We start from the raw sequence: 13,131 nt of genomic DNA on the forward strand, positions 1-13,131 counted from the left end.
GGAGGCCTGGCTACTGCCAAGCTAAGGTTGTTTTTCCCTCTAGCAAGGCACGGATATGAAAACACTTGGCGGGGGGTCGGGGGGCACCTGGGTGGCTCAGTAGGTAAGCTTCCAGCTTCGGCTCAGGGTCCTCGGATCCAGCCCCACATGGGGCTCCCCGCACCACAGGGAGTCTGCTTCTCCCTCTCCCTGTAGTTCCCCCTGCTTGTGCTCTCTCTCTCTGTCAAATAAATAAATAAAATTGAAACAGGTGGGAGTTTTCTGGAGGAACGTGACACTCTGCAGGTTCTAAGGTCATCTCATTTCCCTACATTTCCTTCTACCTTTGTCTCCTACATCAGCTGAAGGCCTCACCTGGGGCCACAGGGTCCCTTCCCCCACAGCCGCCTGTGCTGCCCATTCCAGCAGGCGGGACTCCAAACCCACATGCCCAAGAGCAGCAGGGTCTGAATCTGATACAGGGAGTGCGTGGAGAGTGGGAAGCCAAGATCTCCTTCATTGACCACAGGTGGGGACCCTGGATTCGAACTCAGTGCCCTCTGACTCAAGAGTCTGTGTTTGTTCTCCTGCCTCACTGAGTTCCACCCTGGGCAAACTGTCATAGGTGCAGTAAAGACAAGAAAGAGTGGAAAAACCTTCGGGGGCGGGGGGAGAAGGCAAGACGATTTTCCCATCGCTCTCCAGCCACAAGGGTTATTCCTGAGCACCGCTGGGCACCGTCTCAAGGAGCCACACAATGAGTCAGTGCCTGGGGACAAGCAGAATGGCTTCTTCGGGAGCCGCTGGAAAGCCTGGGGCCAGAGCTGGCCAGAGCACTCATTCCTTAGGAATTCCATTGTGGGTAACTGAATAGCGGCCCATGGGAAGCCAAAAAATCCCAAAGACCATTCCTTTCCATTCCCCAGCCAGGCATCCTTCCGAACAAGCTGCTTGCAGTGTCAGACTGGAGACAGGTCGTGTGTGTCTGGAAGCACCTACAGCCCAGAGGGGAAGGGAGGGGGACGGGAACTCTACCATCCACCTCTCCCACCCACTGCCAACTCCTCACGGAAGCAGGAACGAGCAGACCCTCTCCGGAGCCTGCTGCTGTGAGAGATGAGGCCGGGTGGAAGTGGGTGGAAGTCGGAGCCGAAGTCTTGGCCGTCGGCTCGGGAGAGGGTGATAAATGGGTGCGGGCATCACCGCGGGCCCATTCTCGCCGTCATCACGGAATCGGAAGCTCGCCAAGCCATTGGCAGGAGGCAGCGAGAATTTATAAAACACATACATGCTCCTCACTCCCGTAGCTGCTGTTTTGAAAGAAAGACGCCGGGAGAAAAGACATGTAGCAAATCACAGCGCGACGCTGACATGTTGTGGAACACCCGGAGACAGAGCCGATTTTCTTGTCAAGCTCCAGTGAAAATCAAAGATGCTGAGAAGGGGTGGACGGAGAGGACCCGTGAACAGCACATGTCAGAAATACTGGACTTGACGAGATGTCTTCGGGGCTCAAATCCCGACATATGTTATCCTTCTGAGTCGTAGTCCAGATACAATCAAATACAATACTTCCATACGGAGAGGAATAAAAACTACCCCTTCCTGGGAACTCAGCTGCACCAGGCACAGCAGGTTTCCAAGCCCGGGTTCCTGTTAACCCTACGTGTGAGGGAGACGTAACTGTGCCACACGACACATGGGGGAACGGACTGAAACAGAAAGGTTCAGTGACTGGCCCGAGAGAGCCCAGCTCACGGGTAATAGAACCCAATGTTGAAAATTGGATTTGCCGGAGTCCAGACCAGTGTTTTTCATTTATGACCCAGCCTCCTGAAACATGAGGTTAAAACACTTTCCCTCTAAGTGGACGTAATTGAGACAATTTATGTCACTGCAAAATTGTTTTGCAAGATTAAAAGCCTCCCAACTGTGAGCTCCCGGCAGCTCTGACTCACTACAGGTCAAGATTAGCATCTGTCGAATCAACCTCCCCAGTTTGTCCCGCTCTGTTTACTACCACGATGAGCCTCACTGGGCAAGAGTGAGCCTTGGGGGACCCACACCCAGGGGGCTCCCCCTAGCTGTTTCCTACCCTTTCCCCCCTACATTTGTTATGAGCATTTTGAAATACGCAGCAGAGCTGAGGACATTGACATAAAGACGCACAGACCATCTGGATTCTACCTTGAATGCTTAACTGCTCTGGCGCTGTTACCCATAGATCCCTGGGGCCAGAAGCTTGGCTCCTAGACCTGTCTTGAGAACGTAAGCAGGACTATAGTCGTATTATTTGCAATATTAACTCAGCTCCACGTTCTGTTTTGGTCCCTACTTAATTATGTTTCATGCACCTGTTAACCTCATGCACGGTTAGTCATTAACTTTGCCTTTTTACCCCTACTCCCTGTTTACGCACTGGTTGTAGAAACCTAATGGGGACCAGAAGTGACATTCGTCTTGACGTATTTGCTCATACCAGGTCCCAAATAGGGCCTCGTTGTCCGGAAGAGTTTCTAGAACCCCCTCCCTCAAGCTTTCAGGAGCCCCCTTACCCACCTCTTACGTATATAAGCCGTCCTAGACTCAGCAAGGCAAGCAAGGCAGCTTTGGGAACAATCCCCTGCCTTCCGGTCCATCCAGCTGCCCTTCCAATAACAAAACTTTCTTGCTTCAAAACTGGTATCTCAGTAGCTCCTGGGTGGCTCAGTTCATGATCCTGGGGTCCTGGGATTAAGCCCCACATAAGGCTCCCTGCTCGCGGGGAGTCTGTTTCTCCCTCTCCTTTTGCCCCAAGCCACCCCCTGCCATGTTAATGCCCGAGCACACGCTCTCTCCCTCTCTCAAATAAACAAATAAAATCTTACAACTATAGCCAACTGAAGCAAGGAAAAAGACAAACAGTATCAGGAATAGAAAGGGGGACCTAACTCCAGACTTCATAGATTTTTAAAATTACATATGAAGGCTGTGAGTAACTCTATGTCAACACGTTTGAAAATGTAGATGAAATGGAGAATTCTCTGAGGAAATGTAAATTACAAAAACTGACTTAAGGAAGGAAAACTTGAATAAAACAATGAACATTAAAGAAATTGAATCAGTATTCATGTTTCTCTGCTTCCCACTCCTCCAACACCGGGAAGAAAATACTTGTTTCAGGGACATCTGGCTGGCTCCGTTTGTGGAGAGTGAGTTTGGGGTTCAAGATGCACGTTGGCCATGGAGCTTACTTTTGAAATAAAATGAACAAATACTATAGTTGTTTCAGAAGAAAAAAGGGGAGCACCCAATCTTATCTAAAGCCAAAACCGGACAAAGGTCATCAGGAGAAGGACCCCTGGTCAAGACCTGAGCCCAAGGCATACGCTTAACCAACGGAGCCACCCAGGCAGCCCCGTGAACGGGGAGCTTTTAAACATTCTGATTCCCAGGCCACACCCTAGACCCACAAAATCAGTATTTGTGGGGGGCGGTCACTGGTGTCAGGCTCCTTAAAGCTCTTAGGTGATTCTGCTGTACTTCCAAAGAAACACTGCCCGGAAGACAACCAAACAGGAGCAGAAGGCCGGCTCCCCTCCCCTCCCCTCCCCTCCCACTCTCCACTTACCTCTGGGCCCCACCCCTTCCCTCCCCAGTTCTGCCCCATCCCTCCTCTCTGCTCCTCACCCAGGCCCAGCCTGGCTTCCACAGTGCTTCTGGGGGGTGGGGGATGGGGGGGTGAGGGGTCCCGAAACTTGCCTATTTTTGTGCAGAAAGCACCAGGTGGTGGCAGCCCAGGACAACCCCCCTGCCACCCCACCCTGGGGGATGGTCCCGGGAAAATGGCATCTTTTGAAAATGTTTTCCTCCAAAACCCAGAAGGAACGCACAGCTTGAGAGCAGCAAATGAGAAGAAATCCATCACCCTCAGGAAATTGGTTCCGGCAGCCCCGCAGAGCGGCAGTAATCAGAAGCCCTTTGAGTGCCCGGCTAAATAAATAGGTTTAAAACTAATGCACCAGCTGCTGCAGGAAAGCATGTATCCCAAGATGGGTGGCTGTGGGGCTGCCCATATCTGCTTGGCAAGGGCATAAATCTGGGCACATGAGGGGGTCCAGCTCCCACTGGCTGCTTTCACAGAAGGCAGAATGAGCAAATAAATCTACTCTCAGCCTCCAGAACATGTTTTCAGCCCTGGGAGAGCTGCAAATCCGGGGCAGGGTGCTCACTCCTCAGAAAGGGGGTGTGCTGGGGAGCATCAGGTTCAAAGGCAAATAGTACCCAGGACTCCCTGGGCCCCAAAGGGAAGTCTCCTAAGGTGGGTACGGAAGGCAGCCCCTGTCTGCTGAACCCCAGGCTTGCTGCCATCCCTTGGCCTCTGAGCAAGGACACTGAGAGCCATTGAGTGGTGACAGGGCTTAGCCAGGTCCTCCTGGGCCTCTCTGAGCCACCAGACTGAAGAGCGTTGAAGAGTCCTCATTAAGATGAGCTGTGGGAGTCACTCTGAACTACTAGGCAGCACTCCAAGCCTGGGCACTGCTCCTCTCCCTCCATCGTGACTCTTGTAAGACAAGCCACTACTCTAAGAGCTCGTTTGCTACATCAAAGTGACAGAGGGTCTTGCAAATCAGTGAATCACAGCCAATTTTCAGAGTTCCTGTTACAGGTACAAATGTGCCCGGTGTTCGGAGGGGACCTTTTGAAAAGAAGGACACAGAGAAGCACATCTGTGATTTCCGAAAGCATCGCTTCCTGGGCACCAGCTGTCACCTGGCCCTTTCATCCTCCAGCCTCCAAACACCCTGCACAGCACCAGGAGGCGGAGACCAGAGTCACCTCCCCTTTCCCTCTGGCAACAGGAGCACGCAGGTAAAAGACAGTACGTTTTGCAAACTCCCTTGTAGCCAAATGTGACAAATCAAGGTGACTGCAGGGCTGATTCTTGCCGGAGGCTCCGGAGGAGAAGACTTTCCTTGCTCTTTCCAGCTTCTAGAGGCTGCTGCGTTCCTTGGCTCATGGCCCCCTTTCCCCACCTTCAAGTCCAGCAGCTTCCAGGGTCATGTCTCCTCTCTGTCTCACTCTCCTGCTTCTGTCTTACAAGGACCCTTGTGATGACGTCGGGCCCACCTGGACAGTCCAGGACCATATCCCCATTCCGGGGTTCCTAGCTTCATCTCATCTGCAGGGTCCCTTCTGCACTGTGAGGTGACACATCCGGGGTCCGGGGACTAGGGCACGCATAGCCACGGGAGCAATTGTGCTTTTCCTCCCAGACCTACTACACCTCTGACCTCACACAAGCAGATGACTTCCTGTGGGAGCTGTCCCCTCTGTGCCCCTCCTCACCCCCACCCCCTGCACCAGAGGGGAGAGGGGCGGGGCCGGGGGTGGAGCCAGAGTTCCAGAGGCCTGACCCCATCCCTGGATGGGGTTTTTGAGCCCCTGCAGCTGCTCCGCCCGGGGACACCGGGCACAGGAAAGAATAAGTGCACTTTCTAATGCGACTCGGCCTGGGTTTCTGTCACCTGTACCCGCGAGACCACACACTCTGTCAGGAGACTCAGGACACATGCGATCGCTGTCCGGGCTGCTCGGGCCATCCCTGCTGGAGAGGCCAGAAGGAAAGCAGAAGGCGGGCGGCTTTTGCCTTTTGGCCGACTGGAGCAAGTCATCATTTGCCCCAGGTGGGGCCTTTGGCACGTCCACAGTCCTCTTGACTGGAACATAAAACCCCGGTCTTCTAGCGTGGGATGTCATTCAGCCCTAACCAAAAGCGAAGCACCGATACGTGTCATAACTTGGATGAGCTCGAAAGCAGGGGCCCCATCGCAGCTGGCTAGGACCCGCCGGCTTCAGCCCCTTTAAGACGACTTTGGAGGACCCAGTTTCAAAGCCCGGGGCGACTCTCTGGCCCCCGCCTCTATGGTGCGTCGTCACTTCCGGCCGGAAGTGCGTGTGCAGCGCGGCTTCGGCGCAGGGGGCGTGGAATGAGCGGAGGCGCGCGCTTCCTCGTGGGTAAGGAAGGGGAGTCTTGGCGCTGGGTGACGCGGGGGGGGTCTCCGCCGCCACCGGCCCCAGCCTGGGTAGCAGGGCCCCGGACGGGGGAGGCGGAGGGGGCTTGGGCCGAACTCAGGCTCCGACGCCGGGGCGGGGCTGCGGCCGGGCCGGGGGCGAGCGGGGGTCTGCGGAGCGCGTGGGCCGCGGTTGAGCCTCCGGTTCCTGGGACCCGCCGTGCGACTCTCTCTCCCCAGGGTTCGTCAGAAAACGAGAACTTCCAGCCCCCGGCGGTGAGACGCGGGCAGGCCGCGGGCGGGGCGAGCCCTCCGCGCTCGGTGCGGGAGTCCAGGTGCGTGGGTCACGCGCCGGGACGGAGAGTCTCGAGGCAGATGGTCTGGGGAAAGGCTCCTGCGTTGCTGAACCCGCGCGGCTGTGGGTGCAGCCTTGTACCAGGCAGCCCGAGCCTGACCTAGAGAAAATTCCCGGGAGCAGTGCCTCCCGGGGTTTGAATTTGCAGTAACAGGTGTGAGCATTCTAGCAGCAGTTTGGTGATCATGTATGATACTGCAAACAGGCCGCACGCCGGGGGGAGCCTTGGAGTTGGTACCGCGGAGCAGAGTGGACTTCGTGCGTACCGACGGGTACCTCCGCCATGCGCCATTCCCAATGTTCGTGCGCGCAGAGACGGACGGGACAGCCCAGGCCCTTGTGCTCGGGGCGCTTCTGCCCCGCTGGGGAGATGAGATCAAATGATGGCCCTGCAGAGGGTGTGATTCAGGCTGAGGCCAAAATCCCGAAGGAAAGCGCGGTCTCGTTAGCAGCTACATCACGAGGAGCAGATGGCGGCCTTCCTGAGCTGGACTCTGAAGGACGAGCAGGAGTTCTCTGGAAGGCCAGGGTGCCACACATGCAAAGGCCCAGCGAGCTAGCAGACGTGGCCAGTGTTGGACCCGGAGGAAGGCCATTGTAACCCCAGCAGCAAGGGGAATGGTGTGGGGTGAAGCTGAAAAGTGGGGAGGGGCCAGACCACGCAGGGCCTGTGGCTCACAGGAGTATTTCAATCTTTCCTAATCACGCGGGGGCCATTCTGGGTCGTAAACGTTTCTGATTTTATTTATTTTTTTTTTAAGATTTTATTTATTTATTTGACAGAGATGACAAGCAGGCAGAGAGAGAGAGGGGAGAAGCAGGCAGAGAGAGAGAGGGGAGAGCCCAATGCGGGGCTCGATCCCAGGACCCCGGGACCATGACCCGAGCTGAAGGCAGAGGCTTTAACCCACTGAGCCACCCAGGTGCCCCTACGTTTCTGATTTTAAAGAGGATGAGGTGCTAACGTCTGTAATCGCACGAGAACACTAGGTACAAAACAGTGCCGTCCGTGGAGCTTCTGCAGTGTTGGAGATGGTCTGGGTCTGCCCTGTCCCGTAGAGCAGCCACAAGCCACGTGTAGCCGTCGGACACTTGGCAGTGTGGCTGGTGTTGCCGGGGGACTGGGGTTTTCATTTTAGTTTAAATGTATGTAACCCCATGTGGCCAGTGGCCATGGTGTTGGAGAGCACAGGTCTAGCGGGTATCGGAGACGCAGGAGCCCCTTTATTGGAATCGAGCCGCACAGAGACTCACGTCTCCTGCACCTCATCCCCTCCCGGGGAAAGGCTGAGGGATTCTGCTTTTCTGACGAGCTCACACCTACCAGTGCCTTTGTGCTCTTGGCTGGAAGGCTGTGTGCTCCTCGCGAAGTGACTCCGTCCCTTGGCCTCCTGGGTGGTCGTGAGCACAGGGATGGAGGAGTGCCTGCAGTGGCCCAGGCATGCTGTCTGTGACCCGGGGGGCCGAGGGAGGGAGGAGTCACAGTGTTGGGGGGGGCTTAGAATCTAGAGAGGTGGGCATGGTAAGTGCTGTGGAGCCACAGGAAGGGACATAGCCAATAGGACATAATGGCATGTGACCCCGTGGGGACATAAAGGCTGTTTCCTGCTGATGACACGTGGCAAAGGGCAGGAGGGGTGGACGTGCCTGAGGATGTGGGCAGCTCGTGAGTCGGGGCCAATCTGGGGAAGCATGTGGCTGCGGGCAGGGAAGAGAATGTAGGAACGCAGAGGCTGGGGTGGGGTTTCGCGGCGTTGTCAGAGCCCAGCTTCATTGCGGCTTCCATGCAGGCAGGTGTCTGAGGCGGGCCCCAGGTGCTGTGCAGATGATAGCCGGAGAGGGACGGGGTGGGTAGGAAGTCCCTGTGGTTGCCTCCACCGGCCGGGGAGGTGGCCAGCCCTGCATGGAGCCTGCAGACCTGAAAGGAGGAGGGGCCGGTAGACGCAGGGTCACTGCAGGGCACCTTCCGCGGTATATTCTGGGTGGTAAGATCTCGGGGGGTGTTTGATGGTGCTAACAGACTTACGAAGGTAGAATGAAAACTGACGGAGTGTACTTTCTTTGCAGGTGAGTTCACGGGAAGATCTGTGTGCGGGGTGAATGCTTCCGTGTACCTGAAGTGTAATTGTTGGGGGCTTGGAACTTTCCAGCTTCCTTGGGTTTCATTTACTCAGCCATGTAGCTTCTGAATGCCGACCTGCTGAAGACCCTGTTTTGTATGGATACAAATAAAAGGGGTCCATCCCCAAGGAGACTTTTTCGTGCACTTTATGGTCTTGGTCCCCACCGACCTTGCGCGCAGTGTGTCACCTCTGCTGCTGAGGTGCACAGTTGGCGGCACGGTTCCCAGCTGAGGAGATTGAGCTGTTCGCGCTTCTCTGTAGGACGTGTGGGCGCTGGGGCTGTCTAGAAGCGGGGGGCATGTGGAGGGAGGTGACCTCGGTCTCCGTGATCTAGGAGGAAGGGGTGGCGAGTGTAGTTTAGGGTCGTGTTCACCTTGTGCAGACTTCACTTTGGATAGAGTTTTCCAGAAAGTGGCTGCTGGCCTCAGAACTGGTCGCCGGTAGCTGCTGGGCGCTGCCCACCTCTGCTTCCTCACCTGGGTCTCGAGCCCCGTGCGGGTGCCGTCCCCCACGGAGAATTCTCCCGGCCTTCCTCTCTCTGAATGCTCACCACGTATCGATGTGAGGAAAGGAGAAGCCTTTCCTCTATTTCCTGCTGTCTTTACGTGACAGGTACGACCTGTACGTGTTTTACGTAGTCTGGGACGGTTATCCTGACCTTCAGACCTAGTGCCACACCCAGAGTTCCTGCCTGTCGTCCTCGCTTGTGTCTGTTTTTGCCGTACTTAGTGAATCTCTTGCCTCAGCATCCTCTGGCTCAACCCTCTTCTGGTCCAGCCCAACTCCGGGAGGGGCTGCCCCACGAGTCCTGCAGAGCCAAGAACGTAACTTCAGACCTTGCCAGGGAAGCCGTTGGTGGGCTTTGTCACAGACCCCTGTCTGAGAGCCCGTCACTGTGGAGAGGAGGCATGGCCCCCCGGGGGACGGCAGCCGGCCTGTCAGCCCGAAGGGCAGAAGTACCCGCTCTGTCGGCAGCTCGAGCGTTAGCGGGCCTTTCCCATCCCGGCTCCGAGCCTGGCCCACTGTGTCACGTTAGGCTGGTCGCTTCCCTGTTTCTTAGTAAAATGGGGACCACAGGGACGGTGACTCCCAAAGGTGGGCACCTGTGAGGAGTCAGCAAGTCGTGTGACGTGCTCAGGAGCACGGCAGACCCACGGACTGGCTGTTGCCCATTCTCGGATTTTCAGGGCGTTTCATGGTGTTTCCGGCCACGAGCTTCCAGAGCGCTGGCGTGCAGCAGGTCCTGGCAGACAAGGTGCCGTCTGTCGCAGGAGGGTCCTGCCTGCTCCCAGGTGTGGGAGCTCGGGCAGGTTTGCTATAGCCTCTTGGCTTTTTCACCGGGTTCATGTTCACGATTGGGCCACTCACGAGACCACATAACTCTAGGGCGGGCCCTGCCCTCCTCTGCATGGGGGACCTTAGAGGAAGCGTGATAATTGCCCAAATTAACATCGTGTTGGGGTACGTGTCCTGGGGGAAATCATACATACTAGTATTTCTGGAAGAAATAGGTTGGATCCCGCTCACTGCCTTGTTCCTGGGTGTCTCTCTGGCATGTGAACGTCCACTCGGGCGCAGCAGCTGTGGACGGGGCCTCGTGGCCTCGGTGTGTCATGGAGCAGCGGTGGGGCTCTGTCTGTAGACTGACTCAGTGAGGTTCTTCAACCTTTGGTTCGATAGATGAATCAGAAGCATTAGCTCCCCGCCCCCCGCACCCCCACAGGAACGTCGTGTTTCTAGCACGGAAAATGATGGCACAGGAGTGCTTTATGTTGGTGGGGTCAGCTGTGGTGTACAGGGGCCTCTCATTCTCGTTTGCTGTTAGCGTCAACAGAGGAGGGTGCCCGCGTGTCCCCCGTGCGTCCATGGGGCTCGGTCTGAGACCTCGCAGGGCAGGAGAGCCTGCGGAGAATAGAAGGACGGACGAAGACAGCCGCTCTGATTCAGAGGGGTGTGGGCTGAGATCCCGCAGTCTTCCCTGGCAGCCCCTCCCCTCCTCACCCCTCCAGATGCTTCCCCAGTGTGGGTGCTTCACTGAACCTCTGCCCCTTTCCTCTGGGGCCGCACCCCAAGACGACAGCCTCCATCCATCCTGCACCTTGGTGCGGCGTGCGCGGCTCTGTCGGTGATGGGAGGGAAGCCCGGAACCCACAGGAGGGGCTCAGAATTGCATTTGGCTGAGGCCCTACCTGAGAATATTCCCCAGCTGTCCCCTGCTCGGTCACTCGGTTCCAGCTGGCCTGGGCGCGGCGATGGTGTACTTGCTTACCCCAAAGAACTTGCTTACCCCAAAGTAGCTAAAATAGGCTGCCCATATGACGTGGACAGGCTTCAGCGTTTCTGGGTTTTGTTCCTCTGGATTATGTAAGAGAGGGTTGAGGCCGGCCGGAGTCCAGTCTTTTCAAAGAGCTGGGCCTTTTAATAATAGCAGTGGGTAATGAAATGCACAGCCCATAAGAAGCAATGTTTTTTAATGTTAAAACATGGAACACAAAAGGCCTGTCGCAGAAAAGGGACTAAGAAAACAGCCTGCTGCATGGTTTTGAACTTCTCTCTTTGTCCACTAGAGGACGCAGTTCTGATGCGCCACCCTGTTCGCTTTTGTAACTTGGTCCAATTTTAGTTTTTAATTTCGCCAAGCCCTTATTTCACCAGAAAGTTCTGCAGAAGTTTAATCTGCAGGGTTGGGCTCCTTGTTAGGACTCTGCCAGGAGGTCCCCATTGCACACAACTCCTGGGAAGCATTCGTCATGTCGTGGACGAGCCAAGCCCTCGCCCAGGCGCGGGACACGCACTTGGGGAGAAGAGCACGAGAGCATGTCCTAACGCAACTTTCCGTCCACACTCACTCCGGGGGACCAGTTCTAGGCGGTGTGAGAGATCTTTCTTGGTAAAGACTTGCGTGCAACGCATACCAGTCCTCAAGGCCTCAGACGCTATGGTAAGGGTTTAGAAGCGCCTCTCGGGAGGACGTCGCTTGCACTTGCCCTTGAAAGGTACGCGGCAACACGGAACAAGATCTGTGCAGAGCCCCTGTGGATCAGGCTGCCGATCCTCGTCCGCTCGAAAGGTGCTGTTGGATTGGAAAAAGAGAGTTACAATCTCCAAGTGTCGTTTTACGTGGAGTACTAAATGTCCCCGGGTTTGGGAACCTCGACTGCTCTCTGATGCATTCAACATGCTTAACTGAGCACCGACCCCTGGCACGTTAGGCTGGGCTGGGGAGCCAGGCACGGGCAACTCCCCGCCCTCCGAGAGGTCACGAGGGAAGGGGAGAAGCATGGGGTGTGCTCTGGAGGAAAGGAAAACGGGGCCAGGATGGAGCCGGGTGTGGAGTTGCCGCTTCAGATCAGGGTGGTCAGGAATGGGCCCGCATCCTAAGGGAAGAGAGGAAGTCACGCCAAGTCTGCGGCGCATCCTGGCAGGGGGAGCGGGGGAGGTGGGTGACCAAGGCGGCTTTCTGGGGAGGGTTGGAGGTGTCTGGGTGTCTGGTCTTGCAGGGCCTTGTAGGAAAGTCTCACTTTTACTCCCAGACAGGAGTCAGTAGCTCACAGTTTTCTCTCCTCTTCTAGGGACCATTTTCCCCTGCTGGCAGAGTATTGGCCTTCGAAGTATTTCCTGTTCTTGGGCTAAGAGACTGGCCCAGCGCGGGGACCTGTGATCTATGCAGAGGGAATGTGCCGCTGTGGGAGGCGCCCTCTCACCTCTGTTGAACCATAACCGTGTTGTTCCTCAAGGAACTAACCTGGACTTGGGAAGAGATATTTGGATAGAAGTTCCTGGGACAGCCTGTTGCCTTTCATCTTGTAGATGAAGCCAGAGACCGCCCAGACGTCCTGTCTCACCCACTGTCTGTTCTCTAGCCTCTTGCCACTTCTAGGAACCATGTACTTCTTGTTTTTTTTTTCCAACAAAGAGTAGATCTGTGTCATTGAAATTACTACCAAGAAGACAACAAAGTATATTCTCCTCTAACCTTCACGGGGCAGGGGCCTGTTTTGGTTTTACGGGGTTACACATAATGACTGTGTTTAAAAGCGATTCTTCATTCCAATATTTTTTTCAGATCAATTATGCAACTGCAGCAGAAAACTAGTTCTTTTCTTGCAAGTGTAATTAAAAATGGAGCCGAGTGAGTCAGGGGAAGGTCACGTGTCTCAGGCTTGGCAGCCGAGCCATTGTGTCCTGGTTACGCAACACTGTTTTCGACCTGCGGCCCCCGTCAGCAAAACCTTCAGATGATCGTATGGAATTAAAATAAGACTTTAACTTTCTTTGAACAACATGTTCTTTGTTAAAACCAGACTTGGGCTTTTAATGCTGACTTCGACTAGAGGCTCTGTAAACCGTATTCCATGCCCATGGCTGTCCCCGCGGAACACATTTCTTAAAGTCAAACTCCCCACTTTCGTGCCCCTTTGAAACCTTGACTTGGTTGTCAACCATCACGAAGACTTACGGGCAAAGCGTCCCCAAATCCCCTTCACTCCTGTGCCGTCTCTGTTCCAAATTGCCATACCCCTTTGAAAGTTAATGGAGGAGATAAAAAATATTAAGTCTAAATGAGGGGCGCCTGGGTGGCTCAGTGGGTTAAGCCTCTGCCTTTGGCTCAGCTCATGATCTCAGGGTCCTGGGATCGAGTCCTGCATCGGGCTCTCTGCTCTGCGGTGAGCCTGGTTCT

At 55.4% G+C, this 13,131-nt stretch overlaps 1 long non-coding RNA gene across 1 annotated transcript; it reads left to right on the forward strand.

Annotated features, from left to right (window-relative positions):
• The first annotated feature begins 6,132 nt into the window (after positions 1 to 6,132).
• Positions 6,133 to 8,581, forward strand: LOC111160355. Its single transcript, XR_002641469.1, has 2 exons — positions 6,133 to 6,307; positions 8,395 to 8,581. It is a non-coding gene; the product is annotated as an uncharacterized LOC111160355 (long non-coding RNA).
• The last annotated feature ends 4,550 nt before the right edge of the window (positions 8,582 to 13,131 follow it).

This window comes from Enhydra lutris, unplaced genomic scaffold (assembly GCF_002288905.1).
Source record: "Enhydra lutris kenyoni isolate GAN:26980312 unplaced genomic scaffold, ASM228890v2 scaffoldscaffold75, whole genome shotgun sequence".
Taxonomy (NCBI): domain Eukaryota; kingdom Metazoa; phylum Chordata; class Mammalia; order Carnivora; family Mustelidae; genus Enhydra; species Enhydra lutris.